This window comes from Arachis hypogaea, chromosome 5, assembly GCF_003086295.3.
Source record: "Arachis hypogaea cultivar Tifrunner chromosome 5, arahy.Tifrunner.gnm2.J5K5, whole genome shotgun sequence".
Lineage (NCBI taxonomy): Eukaryota > Viridiplantae > Streptophyta > Magnoliopsida > Fabales > Fabaceae > Arachis > Arachis hypogaea.
This window is the reverse complement of record NC_092040.1, coordinates 75,658,039-75,673,040: the sequence shown is the minus strand read 5'-3', so window position 1 is coordinate 75,673,040 and position 15,002 is coordinate 75,658,039.

The window sequence follows — 15,002 nt, the reverse complement described above, 5'->3', positions numbered from 1 at the left end:
TCTGAATGGAGCATCATAGGTATCTTCTATGATGGTCTGTCTGAACTGTCCAAGATGTCATTGGACAGCTCTGCTGGAGGATCTCTTCATCTGAAGAAGACGCCTGCAGAAGCTCAAGAACTCATTGAAATGGTTGCAAATAACCAATTCATGTACACTTCTGAAAGGAATCCTGTGAACAATGGAACGAACCAGAAGAAAGGAGTTCTTGAGATTGATACTCTGAATGCCATTTGGCTCAGAACAAAATATTGACTCAGCAAGTCAATATGATTTCTCAAATTTTGTCTAGAATGCAAGCTGCACCAGGCAGTACTAAGGATGCTTCATCTGAAGAAGAAGCTTATGATCCTGAGAATCCTTCAATGGAAGAGGTGAATTACATGGGAGAACCCTATGAAAACACCTATAATCCTTCATGGAGAAATCATCCAAATCTCTCATGGAAGGATCAACAGAGACCTCAACAAGGTTTCAACAACAACAATGGTGGAAGAAACAGGTTTAGCAATGGCAAGCCTTTTCCATCATCTTCTCAGCAACAGACAGAGAATTCTAAGTAGAGCCACTCTGACTTAGCAACCATGGTCTCTGATCTAATCAAAACCACTCAAAGTTTCATGACTGAAACAAGATCCTCCATTAGAAACTTGGAGGCACAAGTGGGTCAGCTCAGTAAGAAAGTTACTGAACTCCCTCCTAGTACTCTTCCAAGCAATATAGAAGAGAATCCAAAAGGAGAGTGCAAGGCCATCAACATGGCCAAATTTAGAGAGGAGAAAGAGGCAGTGAATGCCACTGAGGAAGACCTCAATGGACGTCCACTGGCCTCCAATGAGTTCCCTAATGAGGAACTATAGGAATCTGAGGCTCATACAGAGACCATAGATATTCCATTGGATTTACTTCTACCATTCATGAGCTCTGATGAGTATTCTTCCTCTGAAGAGGATGAAAATGTCACTGAAGAGCAAGTTGCTAAGTACCTTGGAGCAATCATGAAGCTAAATGACAAGTTATTTGGTAATGAGACTTGGGAGGATGAACCTCATTTGCTCACCAAAGAACTGGATGACTTGTCTAGGCAGAGATTACCTCAAAAGAGACAGGACCCTAGGAAATTCTCAATACCTTGTATAGTAGGCACCATGACCTTCAAAAAGGCTCTGTGTGACCTAGGGTCAAGCATAAACCTCATGCCTCTCTCTGTAATGGAAAAGTTAGGGATCTTTGAGGTACAAGCTGCAAGAATCTCACTAGAGATGGCAGACAATTCAAGAAAACAAGCTTATGGACTTGTAGAGGATGTTCTGGTAAAGATTGAAGACCATTACATCCCTGCTGATTTCATAGTCCTAGAGACTGGGAAGTGCATGGATGAATCCATCATCCTTGGCAGACCCTTCATAGCCACAGCAAAGGTTGTGATTGATGTTGACAGATGAGAATTAATCATTCAAGTGAATGGAGAATCACTTGTGTTTAAGGCTCAAGGATATCCCTCTGTAACCATGGAGAGGAAGCATGAAGAGCTTCTCTCAAAACAGAGTCAAACAGAGCCCCCATAGTCAAACTCTAAGTTTGGTGTTGAGAGGCCACAACCAACTTCTAAGTTTGGTGTTGAACCTCCACATTCAAACTCTAAGTTTGGTGTTGGGAGGTTTCAATGTTAATCTGAGTATCTGTGAGGCTCCATGAGAGCCCACTATCAAGCTACTGACATTAAAGAAGCGCTGGTTGGGAGGCAACCCAATGTTATATTTATCTATTTTCCTTTGTTATTTTATATTTTCTATAGGTTGATGATCATCGGAAGTCACAAAACCAATTGAAAAAGCAAAAATAGAATGAAAAATAGAAAGAAAAATAGCACACCCTGGAGGAAAACTTGATGGCGTTTAAACGCCAGTAAGGGCAGCAAATGGGCGTTTAACGCCCAGTCTGGCACCATTCTGGGCGCTTAACACCAGAAAGGGGCACCAGACTGGCGTTAAACGCCAAGAAAGGTAAGAAGCTGGCGTTAAATGCCAGAAATGGGCACCAGCCCGGCGTTTAACGCCAGAATTGGCAGAATGAGCATTTTTGCTCGCCACTTGGTGCAGGGATGAATTTTCCTTGACACCTCAGGATCTGTGGACCCCACAGGATCCCCACCTATCCCACCACTCTCTCTCTTCTTCACCCATTCACCAATCACCTCAACACATCTTCCCCAAAACCCCTCACCTATCAAATCCCACTATTCTCTTCACCACTCACATCCATCCTTCATAAAACCCCACCTACCTCACCATTCAAATTCAAACCACTTTCCCTCCCAAACCCACCCATTATGGCCGAACCATACACCCCCTCTCCACTCCTATATAAACCCATCTTTACTCCTTCATTTTCACACAACCTAAACACTACTTCTCCCCCTTGGCCGAACCACAAAGCCTCCTCCATCTCCTCTATTTCTTCTTCTTCTACTCTCTTCTTTCTTCTTTTGCTCGATGATGAGAAAACCTTCTATGTTTGGTGTGGTAAAAGCATTGCTTTTTATTTTTCCATAACCATTTATGGCATCTAAGGCCGGAGAAACCTCTAGAAAGAGGAAAGGGAAGGCAAAAGCTTCCACCTCCGAGTCATGAGAGATGGAGAGATTCATCTCAAGGGTGCATCAAGACCACTTCTATGAAGTTGTGGCCATGAAGAAGGTGATCCCTGAGGTCCCTTTCACACTCAAAAAGAGTGAATATCCGGAGATCCGACATGAGATCCGAAGAAGAGGTTGGGAAGTTCTTACCAACCCCATTCAATAAGTCGGAATCTTAATGGTTCAAGAGTTCTATGCCAATGCATGGATCACCAAGAACCATGATCAAAGTGTGAACCCGGACCCAAAGAATTGGCTCACAATGGTTCGGGGGGAAAAGCTTAGATTTTAGTCCGAAAAATGTAAGGTTGGCATTCAACTTGCCCATGATGCAAGGAGATGAACACCCTTACACTAGAAGGGTCAACTTTGATCAAAGGTTGGACCAAGTCCTCATAGACATTTGTGAAGAGGGCGCTCAATGGAAGAGAGATTCAAGAGGGAAGCCGGTTCAACTAAGAAGGCATGACCTCAAGCCCGTGGCTAGAGGATGGTTGGAGTTTATCCAATGCTCAATCATTCCCACTAGCAACCGGTCCGAAGTTACTATAGACCGGGCTATCATGATTCATAGCATCATGATTGGAGAGGAAGTAGAAGTTCATGAGGTTATATCACAAGAACTTTATAAGGTGGCGGACAAGTCCTCTACCTTGGCAAGGTTAGCCTTCCCTCATCTCATTTGTCACCTCTGTTATTCAGTCGGAATTGACATAGAGGGAGACACCCTCATTGATGAAGACAAGCCCATCACTAAGAAAAGGATGGAGCAAACAAGAGATCCCACTCATCATGAAATCCCTGAGATGCCTCAAGGGATGCACTTTCCTCCACAAAACTATTGGGAGCAAATCAATACCTCCCTAGGAGAGTTGAGTTCCAACATGGGACAACTAAGGGTGGAGCACCAAGAACATTCCATTCTCCTCCATGAAATTAGAGAAGATCAAAGAATCATGAGAGAGGAGCAACAAAGGCAAGGAAGAGACAACCCTCAACGAATAAGGGAAAGTCAAGTAAAAGGTCAACTTCTATTCACAAGTCCCAATCCTCTCCCTTGGGAAGGATTAGAGTTAGTGACTAACAAGCCAACCAACAACGAACCAATTACAATTGAACTCTTGAGTATTCCAACTCAAGGTTCTCCTTTTAATCAACTCCCAATCAAGTAGGGAACTACTCCATTATCATAAATGTAGATTTCACAAAATTAAGAGGGAAAATAAAAAGAGACATGATACAGAATAATCAAAGGGATCATTTAAAAATAAAAACAGTCTTGTATTAATAAACTCTAAAAATAATCCAATGTCAACTTTGGACAAATTAAGAATATGGAAGAGTAAATGAAAAGTAGGTAAACAAACTAGAATGACCAGTTCCGGAGGTAGACTCTTCTCAATAACCAAAGCCAAAATCTTCAAATCCTAAATTATGAGTGTAAGGAAGAAAACCTAGAGGAGGAGTAAAATCAGATCTCCAAAAAACTAAAATTATGCAGAATGAATGTTATCTTTTGTCTCTGCATGTTCCCTGGCTCTAATCTGCGTTTCTGGACCAAAAACTAGGTTAAAACGCGGCCCAAAATCTACGTCAGCGACTTCTGTAATTTTGCAGATCGAGCACGTCACGCGACCGCGTCGTCCACGCGTTTGCGTCACTCAGCTTTTTCCGTGCCATGCGTGTGCATCGTCCACGCATTCGCGTCACTCGTGCAGCTTCCAATCCATGCGTTCGCGTCAGGCACGCGTTCGCGTCGCTATGAATTTTTACATTTCGCGCGGACGCGTGAGTCATGCGCCCGCGTCACTTCTCGCTGGTCATCTCCTCAATTTCTTGTGTTCCTTCCATTTTTGCAAGCTTCCTCTCCATTCTCTAAGCCATTCTTGCCCTATGAAGCCTGAAACACTTAACACACAAATCACGGCATCGAATGGTATAAAGGAGAATAAGAATATACAATTAAATGATCTTTAGGAAGCAAGTTTTCAATCATAGTACAATTTTGGGAAAGAATTGTAAACACATGCAAATCATATGAATAAGCGGGTGAAGACTTGATAAAACCACTCAATTAAACACAATATAAATCATAAAATAATGGTTTATCAACCTCCCCACACTTAAACATTAGCATGTCCTCATGCTTAGTTGAAGGAGATAAATCTAAATGAATAGGGACATGTAAGACTCATGCAATGCAATGCAACCTATATATATGACTACAACTATATGGTTTTGTCCATCTGATTAAAAATAAATAAGTTCTCTAAGACAAAACATGGAGCAGATTCCACTAGTTCAAATCATAAAGTAAAAGCAGATAAATTTGTAAGAAGACAGCTCATGAAAGCAGGGGACATGGAATCAAGTAGTGAATCATCACTGATGGTGTGTGTGCACTCTAATCTCTCTAGTGTATAGGGTAATCACTGTATCCTTCTCTAATCATGCTCTCTAATTTTTTTCTTCACCTAACTAATCAACAACATTTAATGTATCAATGCAAACATCATGAGGTCTTTTCAAGGTTGTAATGGGGCTAAGGTAAGGGTAAGGGTATATATGGCTAAGTGAGCTTATAAAATGAATATTTAATTAACTCAAGCTTTTACCTAATCATATTTGTATATTCTATATAACTTCAAATTTCATACCTAGCTACCCAGAATTTCCTTTTCACATTCCATACTCATGCATCAATCTTTATTTTAATTCTATCGCATGTGCATTGATTGTTTAACTTTAACTTATCATTGGGGTAATTTTGTCCCCTTATTTACTAAATATTTTTTAAATAAATATAGCTTATCAATGCATATAGATTTTTAATTTTCTTTTATAGTTTCACATGAGTAGGTACCCAAATTCCTATTATTTCATCATAACACACTCCTTTATTAACCTTTGTTCCCACAATCTTCCCATACTTAATTAACACACAATTTTTATCTTAAGCTAACCAAAGATTCAATTGGGATATTTAATTATTTTTCTGCTTAAGGCTAGTAATGTGGTAAAATGTAGAACAAATGGGGTTAAAACGGCTCAAAGAGGCTAACGAATGTAATTAAAAGGGTAAGCTTATTTGGGATAACTGAGCTAAACAAACAATGGCCTCAATCATATGCATGCATATAACACATTAACATTGGACATATGGGATAAAACAGAATTCAGATTACAATCATAGAGAAGTAAACACACAAGAAAAAAATAATTTATGGTTAAATAATGTAACCATGTATTTAGGCTCAAAGTCTCACAGGTTGTGTGTTCTTTAGCTCAAAAACCATGTTCTAATTAGAACTTCAAAAAAATTTAACATAAAGGTTTTGATTTAAATTAGTGAAATTTTTCAAAAATAGGGTCGTAAGAGAAACTTATTATCTTTTCAATCAAGTAGAACATGCATGCAAATAATCCTATTTCTAAACAATCTATCCTATTCTAAAAAAAAGAAATTGGTGTTAGGGAAGAGAAATTACCTCCGGAAGTCAGGTACTGACCGACCTCCCGACACTTAAGGCTTTGCACCGTCCTCGGTGCCATCTGTAAGGAACAAAGGTGTGCTGGTAGCAGTATCTCCATAGTTGGGACCATCATGGCTCCCTGTGCTGGTAAAGGAAGTGGAGTTCGGAGTGTCTGGGTCTTTGTCAGGTCTGTGGTTGCCTGTAAGTAGCTCCTTGAGGTATTTGAATCGGCACTAGTTGCAGCGCTCTCGTAGCTTCGCCTTTTGTTCTTGCCAGTCCAACCTCTCTGGTATTTGATGGAGCAGCTAACTTGTTGAAGATGCTTATGGTGTTGAAGGAGGAATGTCTGCAGCTTGTTCTGCAGACTGGCTGGTAGTGGCTGTTGGAGGCCTGAGATATTTCCCGTTAGGGACGTATTGGTCATCCCGTGGAAGCATGGCTTTGGTGTCCCCAGCTCTGTAGGAGACTCCGGCTGCGACAAGATCTGAGACCAAGGCGAGAAAAGGTAGGTTGCCCGCAATTTGTACGTGTCCCATGGCATTCCGGATGTGTCTTGGTAGGTTTAGAGGCTGGTCTGTAAGGATGCACCATAGTAGAACGGCCATGTCTACAGTGAAGGAGGACTCATGAGTGCTCGAAAAGACGTAATGGGACATAATTTGTGCCCAAATGCGAGCCTCCAAGGTAAGTGTGGAAGCCGATATTCCCTTAGGCTGGGAACAATGGTACCCATAAATCCATCTGCTGCCAGGTTGTGCAATAATTCTGAGAACAGCGTCCCAGTCAAATTGGTACGTTTGGCACTTGAGTGCAGCTTCTTTGAATGCGTCCAGTCCTTCTGAGCAAGGGGGAGATCTAGAGCTCGTTGAATGGCCTCTTCTATAATGGGGACTTGCTTTTGATGGACATAGATAGACTGCAGGGTTGGCAAGTGAAAATTAGAGTAAAACTTGACTACCCATGAAAGATTAACCTGCCGTGGTTGTCTTTGTAGGAATCCCTATTGGCGTCGCTCAATTTACGGGTCGGGAGGATAAGAAGGTATTCGTTGTTGTAACTCCTTTCTGCCAGGATGGGGAACATCTGTTCACAGTAGCGGTTGGGAAATCGCGCAGTGTCCTTTGCTGGGAAGGCTTTCTCTTTTTCATCGACCTTTATAATCCTCTTAATTCTTTTTGTTGAGGGCTTAACTGTAGTTGAAGATGGCTCTGCCACTAATGCTCTTTTTGTTCCTCTCCTTGCTGGTGGTTTGGGAGTAGCTTTCTCCTTTCCTTTCTTGGTGGCCATTCTGAAAGGGAAAGAATAGCTTTCTTCCCAATGCACTGGCGATGCGGACGCGTCGGCGATGCTGGCGCATCGCGTGCGAGTTTTTTTTTTTTTTGTTATGCAAATGCAGATGCAAACTATAGGCAATAGTACTAAGAAGAGTTATTGAAAAAGGAAATTTAGGAAGGGAAAAGAACGATCATACCATGGTGGGTTGTCTCCTACCCAGCACTTTGCTTTAGCGTCCTTAAGTTGGACGCTCCACTAGCTCAGTCTTCTGCTGTGGGTGGATCCTCCAAGAGGAAGATCTCCAGCTCCTGATTTTTCACCATCTTTTTGCCATGAAATAACTTTAAGCGATGTCCATTGTCCTTTATAAGCTCAGATCTTGAAGGATGTCTCAAGTGAAAGACTCTGTATGGCTCCGCCCTCTCTACTCGATAGGGACCGTCCCATCTTGATCACAGCTTGCCTGGCATGAGCCGCATTCTGGAGTTGTAAATGAGGACTAAGTCCCTAGGTTGGAACTCTCTTCTCTTGATGTTCTTGTCATGCACAGCTTTCACTTTCTCTTTATACAGCCTGGAGTTCTCATAAGCTTCTAGGCAAAGGTTCTCTAATTCTTGTAGTTGCAACTTCCGTTCAGCTTTTGCTTTCTCATAGTCCATGTTGCATTCCTTTACCGCCCAGAAGGCTTTGTGTTCTAACTCAACTGGGAGATGACAGGCCTTTCCATAAACTAAGTGGAAAGGACTCATTCCGATTGGTGTCTTGTATGCTGTCCGATATGTCCAAAACGCATCTTGGAGCCTGGTGCTCTAGTCCTTTCTATGAGACTTGACTATCTTTTACAGTATGCGCTTTATCTCTCTGTTAGACACCTCTGCTTACCCATTAGTCTAGGGGTGATAGGCTGTTGATACTTTATGAATTATCCCATGCCTTTTCAGTAATCCTGTTAGTCTCCTGTTACAAAAGTGAGTGCCTTGATCACTCATGATTGCTCGTGGTGATCTAAAGCGACAAATAATATGGTTTCTAACAAAGGAAACAATAGTGTTAGCATCATCATTACGGGTCGGAATTGCTTCCACCAATTTAGAAACATAATCTACAGCTAACAATATATAAAGGTGACCATGAGAATTTCGAAATGGACCCATGAAGTCAATGCCCCAAACATAAAAAATTTCACAGAAAAGCATAAGTTGTTGAGGCATTTCATCCCTTTTGGATATATTACCAAATCTTTGGCAAGGAGAACAAGATTTACAAAGGTCAGCAGCATCTTTAAAAAGAGTAGGTCACCAGAATCTACAGTCTAAAACTTTTCTAGCTGTTCGTTGAGGGCCAAAATGTCTTCCACCTCAGATGAGTGGCAGGCCTCTAAAATGGACTGGAATTCTGATTGAGGCACACACCGCCGAATTACCTGGCCAGCACCACACCTCCATAGATATGGATCATCCCATACATAGTATTTGGACTCGCTTTTCAGCTTGTCTTTCTGATGCTTAGTGAAATCGGGAGGAAAAGTGTGGCTAACTAGATAATTAGCTACAGGTGCATACCAAGGGACTACATCAGATACTGCCTATAAGCTATCAAATGGAAAATTATCATTGATAGGAATAGAGTCACCTTTAATGTGCTCAAGGCGACTCAAGTGGTCTGCCACTAAATTTTGATTACCACTCCTATCTTTAATTTCCAAATCAAATTCTTGCAGCAGTAACATCCAACGTATTAGCCTTGGCTTAGACTCTTTTTTAGCTAATAAATATTTTAGAGCTGCATGGTCTGAGTACACTACTACCTTAGTACCAAGTAAATAGGCTCGGAATTTATCTAGAGCAAAAATAATAGCTAGAAGCTCTTTTTCAGTAGTAGTGTAATTAGATTGAGCAGCATCTAAAGTCTTAGATGCATAAGCAATTACAAAAAGATCGTTACCTTCATGCTGAGCTAGTGCTGCTCCTACTGCATGATTGGAGGCTTCACACATGATTTCAAATGGTTGACTCCAGTCTGGTCCCCTCACAATCGGAGCTTGAGTCAGGGCGGTCCTCAGCTTATCAAACGCTAGTTTGCAATCCTCACTGAACTCAAACTCAATATTCTTCTGTAGTAGTCTGGATAAGGGTAGTGATACCTTACTGAAGTCCTTAATGAATCTCCTGTAAAATCCTGCATGGCCAAGGACCGAACGGACATCCCTCACAGATGAGGGGTAAGGTAAACTAGAAATAACATCCACCTTTGCTGGGTTTACAGAGATGCCAGTATCAGACACAACATGTCCTAGAAAAATTCCTTCTTTCACCATAAAATGACACTTTTCAAAATTTAAAACAAGGTTTGAACTAACACACCTGTCCAATACTCTAGATAAACTATCCAAGAAAAGGCTAAATGAATCACCATATATGGTAAAGTCATCCAAAAAAACTTCCATACAGGTCTCAATGAGATCAGAGAAAAGACTTGTCATACACCTTTGAAAAGTAGTTGGTGTATTGCATAAGCCAAATGGAATTCTCTTATAAGCATAAGTCCCAAAAGGACATGCAAAAGTAGTCTTTTCCTGATCTTCAGGAGCTATATGGATTTGAAAATAACCTGTATAACCATCTAAAAAGCAGTAATGAGATTTACCTGATAGGCGATCAAGCATCTGATCAATGAATGGCAAGGCTTGCGAGTGGCTTGGTTGAGACGCCTGTAGTCAATGCAAACTCTCCATGCGTTCTGCACTCTGGTTGTCAGAAGTTCTCTCTGCTCATTTCTTATTGTTGTGACTCCAGACCTCTTGGGCACCACTTGCACTGGGCTGACCCATTCGCTATCTGAGATGGGGTAAATAATATCTGCTTCAAGTAGTCTGGTCACTTCCTTCTTGACAACTTCTAAGATGGTTGGATTCAATCTTCTCTGAGGTTGACAGACAGGTTTTGCTCCCTCTTCTAAGAATATTCTATGTTCACAAACTTGAGGGCTGATGCCTACTATATCCGCCAAGCTCCATCCAATTGCTTTCTTATGTGTCCTCAATACACTAAGCAGTTGTTCCTCTTGTTAGGAAGTAAGCTCCCTTGCAATGATAACTGAAAACTTCTACTTGTCCTCAAGGTAAGCATACTTGAGGTGTGGAGGAAGAGGCTTTAATTTCAATTTCTGCTCATGGTTTGGCTTTGGATCATCTGGGGCTGGTGAAAATGGTAATGAATCTTCTGTATGTTCAGAGGGTGTCTCCACACTTGGATCTTGCTCCATGTGACTCTCTTCCATTTCTTCCTGGTGAGTTACAACTATAATTTCATCAATGATGTTACATTGGAATATGGAGTGATCTTCTGGGGGATGCTTCACAGCTTCATCCAGATTGAAGCTCACTGTTCTGCCATCTACCTCAAAGGAATAGATTCCCGAAAAGGCATCCAGCTTGAACTTCAAATTCTTCAAAAACGGTCTTCCAAGCAGGATTGATGAAGGCTTCCCTAAGTCATTTTGGGGCATCTCCAAGATATAGAAGTCATTGGGAAACGTGAGCCCTTAATGTTTACTAACACATCTTCAGTAATCCCAACCACTGTAATAATACTTTTATCTGCTAACACAAAACGAGCTGCCAACCTTTTTAAGGGAGGGAGCCTTAAAGCATTATATATAGACAAGGGCATAATACTCACGCACGCTCCTAAATCACACATACAGTCAGAAAATATCACACCCCAATGGTACAGTTAACCATGCATGGGTCTGGATCACTACATTTTTTAGGTATATTTCCCATTAAAGCAGATATAGAACTACCTAAAGGAATAGTTTCTAATTCATTAATTTTATCTTTATGTATGCACAATTCTTTTAGAAACTTTGCGTATTTAGGTACTTGTTGAATAACATCAAAAAGGGGAACGGTTACCTCAACCTTTTTGAAGATTTCTACCATTTTAGGATCAAGTTCCATCTGCTTTCTGGCTTTCTTAGCAAGGTGTGGAAATGGTATAGGAGTGGCTTCTCTTATGGCTTCAGCCTGCTGGGGTTCTACATTCCTTGGTTGGGCTGCTTCTGCTTCAGCCATGCCGTGTGCTTCATCTTCTACTTCAACACCCTCTACCTCAACCATGTCATCAGCTGGGGTGTATTCTGGCGGACTTGGTTCCTCTTGGTTCCTCTCCTGCAATGTGGTTCTGGACCTCAGAGTAATGGCATTAATGCCACCCTTGGGATTAGGTAAGGGTTGAGAGGGAAGTCCACTGGAGCTTGAAGGTTGATTGGCGGAGTTAAATGGTGAATCTAACCGAGAGACGAGAGCTTGTAAAATTGCAGTCAGACCATTTAAAGTGGAGTTCAGCTGTGTATGCATGTCCTGCTGCCCTTGTGCAAGAGAGTGGAGTATCTCGTCATGTGATGAGGAATTAGAATGAGCGATCTAAGGGGCTTGCTGAGATGCTTGAGGCTGCCTTAGATGAGGTGCTCTGTAGGCCTGATTTTGATTCTGCTGCCTGACGTAGTTATTGTTATTCCACCTCTGGTTTCCATTGTTATCTCTGCCTCCTCTGTTATGATTGTCCCTCCAACCCTGGTTAGAATTATCTCTCCAACCTTGGTTGGAATTGTCCTGCCACCCGTGGTTGTAGCTACCACCCTGATTGTATCCTTGATTAGGGCGGTCATAGAAGTTATGAGTGGCTGCCACAGTGTTGTCTTCCTGTTGGAGCTACGAACATTCATTAGTATAATGACTATAATTAGCACAGATCCCGGATACTCTTTGTGGAACCAACTGTTGGCCTTGTTGTGGTGGGGGAGGTTGAGCTTGTTGAACCTGTTGTTGATTCAACTGCATCTGCTTCAGTAAGTTGGTCATTTCACATATGCTCTGAGACAGAGCAGCAGTCTTCTTGCTAGAGGATACCTCTGTAATAGTTTTTGACCGGCCTTGTTTTTTCCTGTGATTCCTAGTAGATTCAGCTAAGTCGCTGACCAATTGCCATGCCTAATCAGTGGTCTTGTACTTTTTCATAGACCCATTGCTAGCACCTTCCAATGTGGTCTTATCTTGGGGCTTCATGCCCTGTGTGAAGTTGCCGAGCAACACTATCTTGTCAATCATATGGTAGGAACATGCTTCCAAAAGATTGTTGAAGCGCTCCCAATATTCATAGAGAGTCTCGGATTCGACCTGAACAATCTTGGAAATGTCTTTCCTCAATTTATCAGTGACTTCAGCTGGAAAGAATTTTTCCAAAACCTCTCTTTTAAGCGTATCCCAGTTGGAAACAGTTGCTCCGGGTTGAGTGTAGTACCACTCTATTGCCTTTCCCTCAAGAGAGAATGGGAAGGTTTTTAACAAAATAGAAGTTTCATCAGCACCATCACGCTTAACAGTAGAACAAGCTGTCTGAAAATCTCTAAGGTGCTTGATAGGCTCTTGAGCAGGTAAGCCATGAAACTTGGGCATCAAGTTGAGTAGTGCAGTCTTTATTTCAAAATCTACAGCCACCGCTGGGTGACGCGCCTGATACAGCTGCAGTGTGAAATCTGGGGCTCCAGCCTCCTGGATAGTAATTCTCCTAGGTGCTGCCATGTTATCTGCACGTAAATCAACTAAATCAGTAGAAAGGGAGCTTGTTTCTTCCTTAAGTGACGTTTCAGATTCGTCCTCGGAGAGGAGTAACTGACGCCAAGCTTGCCTTATGCATGAAATAGTTCTTTCAATCTCAGGATCAAATACTGGCAAGATTGGATCAGGAAGTGAACGTGTCATTCAATGAAAGAAACATGCAGCTCATAGTAGCAAAATAAAAGAAAAATGCAAATAAATAAATTCTGATCAATAATTTAGCACTCTATTGCAACTCCCCAGCAACAGTGCCAAAAATTAACGTGGCAGAAATTAGCTGATTAAGAATTATGAAGAAAATTGGCGTTGCAAGTATAGCTCTTAACAAGCAAAAATCCACTTGTCAATTTAGAAAAGAGTTGTCACAAATTTTAGAAATAAAATACTGGGGGTATGAATCCCAAGTCGTCTCCCAACGAGTTGCAGAGAGATGTGCTATTTTATTAATCAGAGGTTTTCCAAAATGGTTTTGAGTTTGAAAAACAGGGAATTAAATCAGAGAATTTATGTAATTTAAATAAAAAATCTTGACCGGGAGGATATTAATCGGAAGTTCTATCCTTGTTGGAATTTTCTCAAGATCAATTAATAATTAGTAGTTGTTTCCACTTAGTTAACCCTCAACGAATGAGGGAAAGTCAAATTAAAAGTCAACTTCTATTCACAAGTTCCAATCCTCTCCCTTGGGAAGGATTAGAGTTAGTGACTAACAAGCCAACCAACAACGAACCAATTACAATTGAACTCTTGAGTATTCCAACTCAAGGTTCTCCTTTTAATCAACTCCCAATCAAATTGGGGAACTACTTGATGAGCGGATAATTTGTACACTTTTTGGCATTGTTTTTAGTATGTTTTTGGTATGATCTAGTTAGTTTTTAGTATATTTTTATTAGTTTTTAGTTAAAAATCACTTTTCTGGACTTTACTATGAGTTTGTGTGTTTTTCTGTGATTTCAGGTATTTTCTGGCTGAAATTGAGGGACCTGAGCAAAAATCTGATTCAGAGACTAAAAAGGACTGCAGATGCTGTTGGATTCTGACCTCCCTGCACTCAAAGTGGATTTTCTGGAGCTACAGAAGCCCAATTGGCGCGCTCTCAACGGCGTTGGAAAGTAGACATCCTGGGCTTTCCATCAATATATGATAGTCCATACTTTGCCCAAGATTTGATGGCCCAAACCGGCGTTCAAAGTCACCTTCAAGATTTCCAGCGTTAAACGCCGGAACTGGCACCAAAATGGGAGTTAAACGCCCAAACTGGCACTAAAGCTGGCGTTTAACTCCAAGAAGAGTCTCTACACGAAAATGCTTCATTGCTCAGCCCAAGCACACACCAAGTGGGCCCGGAAGTGGATTTTTATGTCATTTACTCATTTCTGTAAACCTTAGGCTACTAGTTTTCTATAAGTAGGACCTTTTACTATTGTATTTTGATCTTTTGATCACTTTAGATCTTTAGATCATCTTTGGACATCTAGTTCTTAGATCACTTTGGGAGGCTGGCCATTCGGCCATGCCTAGACCTTGTTCTTATGTATTTTCAACGGTGGAGTTTCTACACACCATAGATTAAGGTGTGGAGCTCTGCTGTACCTCGAGTATTAATGCAATTACTATTGTTCTTCCATTCAATTCCGCTTGTTCTTGTTCTAAGATATCACTTGTTCTTCAACTTGATGAATGTGATGATCCGTGACACTCATCATCATTCTCACCTATGAACGTGTGACTGACAACCACCTCCGTTCTACCTTCGATTGGGTGAATATCTCTTGGATTCCAGATTGCACGATGCATGGTTGATCGCCTGACAACCGCGTGCTCGCTTGACAACCGAGCCAACCATTCTGTGAGATCAGAGTCTTCGTGGTATAGGCTAGAACTGATGGCGGCATTCAAGAGAATCCGGAAGGTCTAAACCTTGTCTGTGGCATTCTGAGTAGGATTCAATGATTGAATGACTGTGATGAGCTTCAAACTCCTAGCAGGCGGG